Source organism: Eublepharis macularius, chromosome 5 (genome assembly GCF_028583425.1).
Source record: "Eublepharis macularius isolate TG4126 chromosome 5, MPM_Emac_v1.0, whole genome shotgun sequence".
Taxonomy (NCBI): domain Eukaryota; kingdom Metazoa; phylum Chordata; class Lepidosauria; order Squamata; family Eublepharidae; genus Eublepharis; species Eublepharis macularius.
In genome coordinates, this window is record NC_072794.1 from 19,118,275 (window position 1) to 19,132,223 (window position 13,949).

General features: G+C 48.5%; 1 pseudogene; it reads left to right on the forward strand.

The window, feature by feature from the left end:
* Positions 1 to 8,848, forward strand: part of LOC129330274 (vomeronasal type-2 receptor 26-like) — a 31,336-nt pseudogene extending 22,488 nt beyond the window's left edge.
* The last annotated feature ends 5,101 nt before the right edge of the window (positions 8,849 to 13,949 follow it).

A 13,949-nucleotide genomic window follows, 5' to 3' on the forward strand; every position in this document is an offset into this window, starting at 1 on the left:
ATGAACTGGAAACCACCTGTGAGGCAGAGACATAGCCTTCATCATCAGCTGGCCCCCACCTGCACCATCCCTACCTGCCCCACTCCTTCCCCACCCCTTCAACATGAACAGTTTAACAACATGCAATAACATCAAACAACATTAAACAACATTAAACAGCAGCATAGCTAGTGTGCTGTAAGTCTCCCTAACCTAACCAGTTCCTATCTAACCTCTCTCTCCCTCCAGTGGCAATCAGCATTTCTGGGGCATGTTATTAATTATCACAATAAATTTGTGCCCATGGAGTCTGTGACAGTTTTGGATCATTTTTTTAATTCCTTGTTTGGGTTGGGGGGAGGCCAAATTGCACGGTGCATTCCCTTTGCTACTGAGTCCCACCCTCCTTCTGCTGGATTTTTTTATATACTTCTACAAGTTTAATATAGGGAAGAGCGTGATTCTCCAGGCCCCAGACTTGCAGAGGATGCAGGCCACAATGAGGGCTCACCTCAGTCACTCTAGAAGTCCACTCCGGAGAAATCGAAGAGCCGAGAGTTGACCTTCAAGGAAGACCAACTGCTCATCTCTCCATGGGAGAAGGCAAGAGCAATGTGGGCTGACAATGTTGCCCACATAGGAAAAGTCACGCTCACTCTCCATGCTCGTTGGAGTGCATGAGAGGAGCCACTGCGCTTCAAGGGAGAGTGCTGGCCAGAACACCTCCTTCTTAGCCTAGTAGCTGGTGGACAGCAACTCGCAGGGCTCTGCAAGGTAGTCTCTGACCACTGCCTCCACCGAATCCTGTCTCACGCGACTCATGATCCCAAAGGGGCCGAGGGCCTGCCCGAGCATCTCCATCTCCATGGACATTCCAGTGGTGGCCATGGGGGGAGCCTGCTCAGAAGGGGCGCAAGAGGGACCCACAGTGCTGGGCCCCTATCCCATCCCCTCTGATGACAGGCATCTCCTCTTGGCCTGTCTGTGCCTCACCAATGCCCAGAGGGTACCTCTGGTTTGGGTGAGGTTCCTGTCCCACTCGGCGAAAGTGCCCTTAATGCGTAGGTCGCACATGGTTGCCAACATGTACAACCTCTTCTGTGTGAGAGTTGTTAGCCTGGCAGCTATGCCCTGCTACAGCCTTCTCATGAGCGTGCACACTGCTGGAACACTTTTTGCACATGGTGCATCTGGGTCTACAAAGGAGGCCAGTGAACTCTGTAGCATGTGCACCAGAGGAATGACCAGACCCAGGGTTGCCATGTCAGACGAGACTGCTACAGTGAAGTCCTTGAAGGGCTTCAGGACCTCCACAGTCTGGGTGATGGTGAGGCAATCCTCCTGGCTTAATTCACCCACCTGACTCACAGCATTGCTCCCTGAGAGCCACGCCTGGACTGTGGCCTGCTGCTCCACCAAGCGCACCAGCATGGCACAGGTGGAGTTCCAGCAAGTGACTACGTCAGAGATCAGGACATGTTCCAGCATCCCTGTCCTGACCTGCTTATGGCGCAGTTCATGAGTGGGTTTCACACTGAATGAGAAATGACTCGTGAGCCTCCAACATTTCTGCAGGAGATGCTGGAAGTCATGAGAAGGGGTATGCATCCTGAAAATATTCAGGCAAATATTCGGGAACACCCAAAACCCGAAGCAGCAAGCAACTTTGGATTTGGGTGTTTGCATCGCTTTAGAATGCTCCATAAATATTTGGAACATTCCAAAGTGACTCAGGAGGCTGGGTTTTCTCCCAGCACCCCCACCCCCCACCCATCACCCCCCTGCATGTTTAAGCACAGGTACCTTTAAACAATCAGCTGGCAGGTGGCAGGGGGGATCTCCCCCAGCCGCCTGCCAGCTGATAGTTTAAAGGGACTTGCTGCTTGCAAGCAGCAGGGCCCTTTAAACAGCCCAACCCTCACCCCCATAGCCCCAGCAACCAGCCCCACCACAGCCCCTCCCCAGTCCCAGCCCCCCACTTACCTTACCTCTGATGTTGGGGGCGGGTGGTGAAGGCCTCCTCCACTGCCTTGCAGACCTGCAGCAAAGGAGAAGGAAAAAAACGCCTTTTCCACCCCTCAAATAGCAGCCACAGCTGCCATTTGAGGGGTGGAAAGTGCTCTCTTTGGGTTCCTCTGCTGCCCTGTAGGCCCGCAGGGCAGGGCGGAAGCCTGCAAAGGGCCCTCCTGCCCCTCAAATGACAGCCACAGCTGTCATTTGAGGGGCAAAAAACGGCCCCTTTAGGCTTCCTTTGCTGCCTTGCAGGCCCACAGGACAGTGGAGGAGGTTGCAAAGGGCCGTCCCGTCCCTTAAATGACTGCCGCGGCTGTCATTTGAGGGGCAGGAGGGCCCTTTTAGGCTTCCTCCACTGCCCCGCAGGCCCATAGGACAGCAGAGGAGGCTGCAAAGGGCCCTCCTGCCCCTCAAATGACTGCCACAGCTGTCATTTGAGGGGTGGGAGGGCCCTTTTAGGCTTCCTCAGCTGCCACATGGGCAGTGAAGCCTAAAAGGGCCCTTTCTGCCCCTCAAATGGCAGAAAGGGCATTTTTCCCTTCTCCTCTGCTGCAGGTCTGCAAGGCAGTGGAGGAGGCCTTCACCACCCGCCCCCAACATCAGAGATAAGTGGGGGGCTGGAGCTGGTGAGGGGCTGGGGTGGGGTGGGGGCTAGGGCTATGGAGGTGGGGGTTGGGCTGTTTAAAGGGCCCTGCTGCTTACAAGCGGCAAGTCCCTTGAAACTATCAGCTGTCAGGCAACTCGGGGGATCCCCCCCTGCTGCCTGACAGCTGATAGATTAAGTTGCCCTGCCAGCTTGCAAGGGCAGGTCCCTTTATACTATCAGCTGTTAAATGGTGGAGGGGGGACTCCCCCAGCTGCCTAACAGCTGATACTTTAAAGGGAACTGCTGCTTGCAAAGCACCCTTTAAAGTTGCCCCAAAGCTTCCGAAGCAACCCAAATGCTTTGTGAAATCTTTGATTCAGGATTCCCAAATTGGAGCCATCATGCTGACCCCAATTCAGGAATCCCAAATCTTTACAAATAGGGTCCAATTTGGGTATTTTACCTGAATCGGACACCCAAAGCACATACCCCTAGGCACAAGTCATGGGGTCCTGGGGTTCTGGGGAGGAGCCCACCCCAGGAGCATCTTTCACCACTAGGTGAAGTTTGTGAGCCGCACAGTAAACTTGCTTGTAGCTCACCTGGTATGCTACTGTCCTCATGTTCTGGCCACCATCCATCACCATGCATTCCATAGTGACAGTGCCCTCGTCTATCCAGTTGTCCAATTCCCTCCTCAAGGTGGCCGCAATGTTCTCTGCCATGTGTGACACGTCAAGAACCTTGGCATTGAGCAAGGCCTTGTGGTAGCCAGCCGAACAATCTCCCATCTGTCCTTGCCTAACGCTGGGCACCCCACCCCTACCCTGAAGGTCCTCGTGTTGCCACCAGTGTGGAGTAAGTGAGAGGTACGAATGCTGCACACTAGAGCAGGTCCAGATATTGGACGTGAAGTGCACAGTTCTCCTGGCAGTGTGGGACAACTGTGCCTTCACGTGGTCCCTGGCAGCCCTGTGAAACGAGGCTACCATGGCCCTGCTCAATGTCGTGCAAACAGGGATAGCATAGCAGGGAGCAAGATCCTGGAGCAGCTCCTGGAAGCTCAGTTGATCAACTAGGGCAAATGGCTGGCCATCATGAGCAATCATTTTGATGATACGGTGCGTGATGTGCCTGTTTCCTCTGGATCCCCTCTCTGGGCACACTAGTTCCCTGCATACCAAGCATCTCCATCAGAGAGGCTTGGTGTCCCTTCTCTACAGGAACCCATGCGGGGAGAGCACCAGCGGAGCCTGCCTCCTTCTGCCTAGCTGGCATTCACGTGGTGCCACTTGAACTCTCCCCTCAAAGAAGCACTGCCTGATGTTGCCTCTTCAGGTGGTTCTTCATTCCAGATGTGGAGAGATTGTTCACATCCCTGCCACGACTAATACATTGCCTACAATGCCAGCACTGGGCAAACCAGGGGTCCTTCATTCTTTGGAAGTGATTCTAGATATCAGCGGTAACGGGGCCCATGCTACACAGGTGAGGTGCTTATGGGCCCCCCAGCAGACACCTCCAGTGAGGTGCTCGGGCCAGACACACCGTGTCTTACTCTTGGCTGGGCAGTTGGAGAGGGCTGAGGATGAAGCAGCTGAGATGTGGGCTCTTCCACCACAGTCTCTTCCTCTTCCTCCAACATCCTCTCCTCCTGCACAGCCATGAGCGGCCTGCTGCTGGCCTCAGAGAAAACAGGAGAGGACCACCCAGCAGGGGGTTCCTCCTGGAGTTCCTCCAACATCTGCCGGGTCTCTGGGGTGAGCAGGAATGCAGGAAAAGTCATGTGTCCCACGTCCATCCCAGGAGACACCACATGCTGCCCCTCTTCCAGCGGCTGTGTCTCAACCACTGGAGGAGGGGGAGCCTCAGCAGCAGGGAACCTAAACCTACCAAACAGCTAAATTCCTCTTCAGGAATCAAGCTGATCCTAAACCCCAGTATAAAGAAAGACCCATCACACAACTACTATGCCCTGCCTGGCTCCAAGGGTCCCAGAGATGGACAGAGAAACCCAACTACTAATGGGCAGCCTCTGTGTGTGTGTGTGTGTGTATATATATAATTTGAACAGAATGTAAGTGTACCTAGATCTTTTCCTACTGAAGCCTACTTATTGGGGGAAACTAATCTTCGTCCCCTAACAATTTATTTTAGAGGGCAATAGTAGTCAATGACAGCAGCAGCCTACCACTAGCCTACCTATCTAACTCCACTATTTAAATATAAAGTAATTTATCCAAGTAAACCAAAGTTAACAAACACTGCTATAACTTCTAACACAAGCAACAACCCAACAAGCAGAACAACAGTAGCAATTAGCAAACAACAAAGCTTAACTGTAACTCAAACTATGAGGAACATCAACTCAAATAACAACTGTAAAATTTGCAATATAACAACTAACAACAGTTAAAGCCATCTACACCCCCAAGCCAGCCCCCTCTGAACCCCAACTCCCCTACACACACACACACACACACACACACACAGAGAGAGAGAGAAAGAGAGAGAGAGAGAGCAAAGAAGCAATCAGCAAGTTTAATTGAAATTAAAAACTCAGGCCCAACCCTTTAAACACACCGCAAATAAAATCAGAACCCACAAGCAAGCCCCGACCTGAACCCTACCTACAACTGACACACACACACAGAGACACATTTAAAAACAATACCAGTTCCCTCCCCCCCAAAACAGCTGGAACAGAACTCAAACACCCAACAATAAACTTTAAAACCAATTCAAACAAGGAACAGTCCCCCCCCTCACCAAAAACAGTGAAAAAAACTCAAACTCCCAACACAACAAACTTTTCTAACAATCTAAACAGAAACAATTCCCCCCACCCTCACCAAAAGCAGAAATGAAACTTCAAACTCCCAACAGTGAACTTCTGAAACAACAAGAACAGTCAAGCCCCTAACCCTTTACACCTTTAACAACTGGAAAATAAAAGCCCCAACTATAAACTATAAAGTTTAAACCTTTAACACAATACCAGCCTCCCCCTCAAACAAATGCCCCAGCCAGAAGCTGCTTACGCACCACACAAAGATGCAAAAATCCCCCCCAAAAGAAAGATTAATTTAAATCAACTTTTTAAAAACAATCCCTCCCCTTCCCCCTGCCACCCATGCAGACAACCAAAAAAATCCCCCCCAGAGAAAACCCTGAGAGTCACTGACTCTTTCACCACTGCTGCAGTCCAGCAATGGTCAGGCAGGCAGGCAGGAATCCTCCAGGTGAAGTCCTCCAGCAGGGCAGCCAAATTGAAGACAGAGAGCCTCTACCAACAACAGTGGGAGTCGTTCAGTCTCACTAGGCCATCGGGAACTGAATGGAGCTGGCCCAAAGGCCAGCCTCTAATTTAAATCCCCTGCTACATCTCCTGGAAGGAGAATCTCCTGGAAGGAGAATGCAGCAGCGGGATTGGACACTCCTAACTCCCCCTTTCCTTCCTTCATCCCCTCCCTCCTCACCCTTGCACTCACTCAACCCTCCTCACCCCTCCTAACCTATAAATTAGGCGGGAATCTCAGCAGACTTTGCTGACTGCTTGCATTGCATTGCATTGCATTGCAAACAGCCAGCAAAATTCTGAAGCTTATTCAAGATTCCTGCCTTTTTTTACAAGATGGGAGGGGTTAGGAGGAGGTTGGAGCGAGTCACTCACTTCTTCTCCCCCCTCCGCTCTCCTAAAAAAGCGCTGGAGGCTTGAAATTGCTACAGAACTTTGCTGGCTGTTTGCAAATGCAAACAGACGGTAAACTACTGCTCCCAGCTGCCCCAAAGCTTTCCAAAGCAATCCAAATTGCTTCGGAAAGCTTTGTTTTGGTATTTCCGAATCAATTCAGAAATACTGAATCTTTCCAAATTGGGCCCGATTCAGGTTTTTAACCCGAATCAGATTCCCGAAGCACACACCCCTAGATGGAAGCATGGGAGTAAAATTTTGTTGGTATTACTGAATACACTATGTAACAGGCAATGTATGTAACAGGCAAGCTTATTTACATATATTCTTGGTTCTTAACAGTGAGGGGTGGTTTACTTAGGAATTTAGTTACAGCAACATTTCTTCAGGAAGTTTCCTATGACAGTTCAGGTTTTCTGGAGTTAGTCACTTTCTTTGTGCACCTAACTCACTCCTACCCTGAAACTAGAGCAAATTTTTGTCTCCCAAGTTGTCTAAAACTATTTTCCCTTCACAACAGACCTGGAGTTCTCCTCAGAGCAACCCCCCCCTCAAAACTGAGCAGGAACTATCTTCTTCACCTCAGAAGATATATAAACTCTCTTCTTTTTTGGTTGAAAGGACATCTCAACACACTACCCAATCACTCTCATCCAAAACACACTCCCAGTTCTCTGGTGTCTGTGTAAAGCATACTTCAGTTTATGCTGATGCTTAAGCTTGGAATTCTTAAATAGAAGACTTCCTCATGACAGTAATACATTTAAGGCAAAGGAGTCTTCTCCCTTCACTCTAAATGTGAACCGGTCTGACTCTTCTTGTCAGATTCCCTGACTCCAAATTCTATTAGAAATGAACTGACTGGCTTCAGACTGGTTGTAATGAACAGAAACTCTGGTATAGAGTAATACAAAAATCCAAGCCCTGGCATTCCACATTCGGTTGATCATATAGTTTTTTTTCAGCTCGTGCTGACCAATCAGAGAAGAAGAAGCAGCTTGTCACTCAAGCTCTCCATTCTGGGGAATAGTCAACCCTTCCCCCCCATAATATATATGGGTACGAACCGGGGGGGGAAAGAACCATGCAGTTTGCGGTTTGTCTCCTTTCATGAACCACAAACCACAAACTTTCACAAACCTGCCCCGGTTCACAAACTGGTTCATTTGGTTCGTAAAAATGTCACATCCAGGTCAGCAAATCATCACTTCCAGGTCAGCAGAAAGTCACTTCCAGGCCAGCAGAAGGCCACTTCCAGGTCAGCAGGTTTGCATGAAGTCCATCCCCTGTTGCTGAGGAAACTGATTGATCGACGCCAAGCTGTCTGCAGTGACAAACCAAAAAACAAACCAAATGAACCAGCCTAAAGTTCATGGTAGTTCGTCAGAAATGGGCTCTGAAGAATCACTGGTTCATGAACCACGAACCAGCCTGGTTCATCACGAACTTTGGTTCATATTTTGCGTTGTGCTTGTCTCTAACATATATATAAAGAAGGCAACAGTAACAACAACAATAATTCAAAATGCCTTTTATATGATGCCCTCCAGCACAAGAACCAGGAGTAAGAAGTCAAGGTCCAAAAAAGTCTGGAAGGTTTCTATGGCATCAACTTCACTTGGAAATTAACCAGATGTGTTAAAAATGAAAGAGCTCTATTTCTTTCTTTCTTTTAGATATGGAGGACTGTATCAGATGCCCAGAAGATCACTATCCAAGCAAGGACCAAGATGAATGCATTCTCAAGAATATCAGTTTTCTGTCATACAGAGCCCCTAGGGGTCAGTTTAGCCTCAGTTACAACTTCTTTTTCCCTAATCACGGTGCTGGTGCTGGGAATTTTTGTGAAGTACAGAGATACGCCCATAGTAAAAGCCAATAACAGGGATATCACTTATACCTTACTAATCTCTCTGTTGCTCTGCTTTGTTTCTTCTTTGCTGTTCCTTGGACAACCTACAACGGTGATTTGTTTGCTCCGACAATCTACTTTTGGCATAGTCTTCTCAGTGGCTGTTTCTTGTGTGCTGGCCAAAACTATAACGGTGGTTGTAGCTTTCATGGCCACCAAACCAGGGTCCAGCATGAGGAAGTGGGTGGGGAAAAGACTGGCCAACTCCATTATCCTTCTTTGCACCCTGATTCAAGCAGGCATTTGTACCTTGTGGTTAGCGACCTCTCCCCCATTCCCAGATTTAGACATGCAGTCCCTGAAGAGAGAGATGGTAGCAGAATGTAATGAAGGGTCTGCCATCATGTTTTACAGTGTTTTGGGCTACTTAGGACTTCTGTCCCTCATCAGCTTGACTGTGGCTTTCCTAGCCAGGAAGTTGCCCGACAGTTTCAACGAAGCCAAGTTCATCACCTTCAGCATGCTGATCTTTTGCAGTGTTTGGTTGTGTTTTGTTCCAACCTACCTGAGCACAAAAGGGAAGTACATGGTAGCTGTGGAGATCTTCTCTATCTTGGCTTCCAGTGCTGGGCTACTGGGTTGTATCTTTTTCCCCAAGTGGTACCTTATTATTTTAAGGCCTGAGTTGAACAAAAGGGAACAGATGATACGAAGAATGAAGTAAGGAATTAATGAAGCTAACCTTTGCTCACTGTCTCTCTTCCTAATGAGCAAAGGGGAAAGGGCAGTTTCTCCCCTCCTCCTCCCTTGAGTAGACACCCATAGAGGCTTTGACAGAATCTCTCCATTTACCCCTAGTCATTCTCACTTTCTGGTCTCCTGCTTTGAGAGAATGACTCAGCTCCAGAAGGGCAGTAGTTGGACAGACCCTCTGTCACTCCTTACCCCTCCCTCCTTCCAGTTCTCATTATGTGAGAATTAACTGCCCTTTACAATTGCATTTGCTTATGTGAGAGGAAATGCGTCAGGCATAGAATTCCACAACTTTTGATGGCCAGTTTTTTGGCCCTAAGCCTGCCATTATTTCTCCTGTTACTTATTCAGTATTTGCAGGGCTGATTTTGAGGGGGAACGCACCAGAATGGTGTTCCGACAGTTCCCCCAAGTCAAGTGGCCCCACCCACCTGACGTTAGGGCTGTTTAGGCATTGATTGGGGATAAAATGGCCCGAATCTGGGCCAAAATGTATGGGATCAGGTCATTGCCAGGTGGGGAAACCTTCCATTGCTGGCACCAACCCGATCTCGGCCATTTCATCCACGATCTGGGATGAAACAGGACCAAAACAGCCATTTTTGGCCATTTGGGGCCCATTTCGGCCTAAATAGGGGCTGAAACAGCCAAGATTGGGGCCAAAATGGATTGGGTTGGTGCTGGGTGGGGGAAGCCTCCCCTGCTTGGCACCAACACGGTGCCAGCCATTTTGGGCCCAATCTGTGCTGAAATGGGTACAAATGGGCCCATTTCGGGGCTGAAGGTGCTCGAATCGGGGCCGAAATGGCCCGAATCGGGTCAATGCTGGGTGGGGGAAGTCCCAGTCATTTCAGCTCTGATTCTGGCCCAAAAGGGCCGCAAAGGGACATTTTCAGCCCTTTTGGACCCTTTTGAGCCCGGATCACGGTCCAAACAGTCTGGACCGGATCAGTGCCGGGCAGGGAAGGGTTCCCCTGCCCAGCTCTGACCTGATCTGGGTTCTTTAAGCCATGATCTGGGCCTGAAAGGCCCAAAATGGCCACTTTTGGCCATTTTTGGCCATTTTCTGATCGGATTGTGGCTGAAACGGCCAGGATTTGGTTGGTGATGGGTGGGGGAAGCCTCCCTCTCCCAGCACCATTTTTGGCCATTTGGGGCATGTTTTGGCCGAGATCAGGACCAAAACTGGCCAGGATTGGTTCGATGCCTGGTGGGGCCCCCTCCCCTGCTGAGCACGGATAAGATCTGGGCTGTTTTGGGCCCAATCCAGGCCAAAATGTGCTTCAACTGGCCATTTTGGGCCCGTTTCATTCTGGATTGGGTCAAAAGGGCCCTCATCAGGCCACTGCCAGGTGAGGCAGCACTCCCCCATCTGGCAGCAGCCAAATCCTGGCCATTTCGGCCTGATCAAGGGGTGTGGGGTATGCTAAGTTATGCTAATGAGTTCCTGCAGCTCTTTTTCTATGAAATGACCCCTGAATATTTGTACTATCGTTAATTATTCTGAATGCAGATAGGTAAGGGGGTTGGCAAGAGAACTGAGCAGGCCCATCTCTAGTCTATAATAATAAAAAGACCTATACATCTATCTTTCCATCCTCTGTGTTCAGATACGGTAAGGTTAAATGCTCAGAAAATAAAAGCTTGGTGCCTCCCAAGATGATCATGGGTGTTGCAGTGCCAAACAGGAAGGCATCAAAATGTCCTGGTCTGCACAATCCCCAGAAACCTTCACACCCCCTTGTTTTTTATTGTGGAAGCAATTGTTCTCTGGGGCAGGTATAATTCCCCCAAAACTCAGGTTTGGAGACTCAAAATTGGCCATCCACTTCAGGATGATTGTGGAATTTGCCATATTGAGCATGAAGGGTATTGAAAAATCCTGGTGCAAAAAATCTCCAGAAAGCCCTGACCACTTGTTGCGTACATCAGGAGCTATGGTTGCCTTGGGCAACCATAACTCAACAGAAAATAAATCTAGGTGCCTCAAAATTGGCCCCCAGCCAACATTTCTGAAAATAAGCGAAGACCCTCAGAAATGCTCGCTAGCTTCTAAATGATGGTGGGAATTGTTGGGTCCAAAACTAAGCGAATTGGAACATCCTGGACAGGTTAATTCCAGACACCCTTGCCTCATTCTCTTGGCAGTGAAAAGCTCAGGTTGCCTGTGGCAGGCATAACACACCTAAAAAATAAAACTAGGACCCTTAAAACTGGCCCGTAGCAGGATGTTCATGTCTGGCACTGTGACTCACAATCATCCTGAAGGAACTGAACAATTTCAGAGACCTAGCTTTATTTTGGGGTGATTTGTGCCTGCCTCAGAGCACTTTAGATTCCTTTGCAAATAGTGTGTGTGAGAGAGAGAGCAGGGCCAGTGCCAGGATTTCTGGCGCCTGAGGTGAGATACCTACTTGTGCCCCCCCCCCCCCCGAAGAAATGTAGGAAAAATGAAAAGCACAAAACTTGAAACTTTTTACTTTTTACATTTTAAATTTAATTTTTATTTCTTAATTTAAATTTTAAATTTTAATTTTTTAAATAAGTGTGAGAATAACAACAATCTTTGTTTTTCTTATTGTGATCCAAAAATCTGTTTTGTGAGCAGAAACAACAACTTGCATTGAAGCTTTGAGCACACCTCCTTTTCTGCGTGTGTGTAAAAAAGTTCCCCTCTCTCTTTCTGCCCACCTCTCTCTGAACCCAGAGACTCTTGGCAGTAGACGGAGGGCTTCTCTTACAGGGCCTGCTTGGAGGAGAGAGATGTTTGGAAGGGGGAGACTGAGCTGAAGCCTTCTGTTTCTCTCCGACCCTCTCCAAGCCTTAAAATATTGATCATCTTTGTCAGAGATCCCTTTCGAGAACTACCCTCCATGCTCATCCTTCTCTCCCCCACTTGGGTTTGAAGTGAATGGCAGCTGACAGTGAAGCATGTGGTGTGTAAATATTGAAATAAACTATTGGGGGAGAGGGTGGTGGTGGGGTGATATATGTAAACTAGGGAATGAGAGAAGGAACAGTGAAGGGCTCCATTGAAATGCATGACAACACAAAAAAAAGTGCAAGAGTCCAATAGTGAAGCTGTGGCTCATGAAAGCTCACACCCTACCACGAATTTTGTTAGTCTTATAGGTACTACTGGACTCTTGCTTTTTTCTACTGCTGCAGACAAACACAGCTACCCATCTTGATCTATCAACACAGGCCCCAGAGTGGAATGACAGTCCCTGGGAGAAGAATCAGTGGACTGGGACTGGAATGGCAGTGGGTGTGGAATGACAGGGGGTGTCATTCCAGTCCCAGCGCCCTGACCCTATTCCCAGAAGCAGTTGTTCCACTCTTTGACCTGTCATTCCAGTCCCTGAGCACAGGTTCTATTCCTAGGGGCTGTCATTCCACTCTGGGGCTGTCATTCCAGTCCAAGAAAACTTCTGCTACTCCCGGGGCTGTCATTCCATTGTGGTGCCTGTAATTCCACTCCAAGAATGCTTCTCTACTACCAGGGGCTGTCATTCCACTGTGCAACCTGTCATTCCTTCCAAGAGCACAGATTCTGCTCTGAGGGGCTGTCATTGCACTCTGGGAGTTGTCATTCCAGTCCCAGAACACTTCTGCTCCTCCCAGGGTCTGTCATTCCAGTCTGGTGCCTGTCATTCCAGTCCCAGAACGCTTCTTCTACTCCCAGGGGCTGTCATTGCACTGCACTCTGGGGGCTGCCCTTCCAGTCCCAGAGCACTGAGCCTATTCCAAGAACTGTCATTCCACTCTGAAACCTGTCCTTCTGGTCCTGGAGCACAAACTCTACAGCTAGGGACTGTTATTGCACTCTAGGGGGTTGTCATTCCACTCCCAGAGTATTCCATCCGTCCCAGAGACTTTTATGGAAAATCTATTCCACATTTTCTTTGCAACTTTTTTTGTGTTGTGATGCATTTCAATGGAGCCCAGGCAAACAAATTGGCATCCCTGGCTCCCATTATCTCCAATGGGCCTTCAAGCCTCTCCTATTATTTCCAATGGGCAATCCTCCTGTCATTCCTTTTAGTACATAGGGGGGGCAGGAAGCAAGCAAGAAAGGAGGGAGCAAGGAGGACAAAAGATCAGATGGGAGCTCGCTGCTCCCCAGCCAGCTAGAGTGTCTCTTGCTCCCAGAAGCTTCGCCCAAGGCTTACATTGAGAGGGATGGGTGGGGGGGAAGGCAGAGAGAGAAATGTCCCCGCTGATGGGGCTGAACTCAAAGCTCCTCAGGCACTGGCTGAGCAGGAAGACAGGGCTGCCCTTCTGCACCCCAGAAGAAATGCCTTGCACCGAGATAGGAGAATTCCTGCACGAGTGCACCCGAGCACGCACACTGCAGGGAAATCTGGTTGTTGGTGTCAGGTTATGGATGAAAGGATACAGCAGACAGATCTCTGGCCCATTTGCAGTAAGACTCCAGCACTTAGTCAAATGGATTTTATTCAAAGATCAAATCATTTCCATATACAGGTCCATAGGTCTACTCAGAAGCAACAACAATACTAAATGGGATTTATTCCAAAACACCAAGATACAGAGGGAAAACTCCCAGGAACCCCTCAACTGTATACTATATATATCAAAATTTAATTACACTATCATGATCCAAATACAAAGATATACACAATTTCATACAATGTTACAATATTACAAAGACTCATTCCATAAATACAATCACATATTATACATTTCCAAGGTGCTGTAATAGACAGGAGCCAATTCTGTTACACAGTTAAATCCTTTCCTATGCCAATGGCTTGAAAGGAAACAAATCTCTATAGTCAAAAGAGGTGTGAATTCCAAATAGCTGCAAATTTCATAGTAGAAAATCTAGATGGCAAATTCCGGAGTACACCATCCGGGTCCCTCCCCGGTTCTCCTGGTTGTTGGCAACGAGCCCGCCAGCTAAAACTGCTCGTTTCGGATTCCCTTCTTCTCAGCCTCCTTTCTGCCATAAAAATGTCACAAATTACCAGCTACACTTAATACAAACATTTAAACAGTACAGTTAACTTCTTTAACTTACATATACATAACTTCCGAAGTCACAGTCT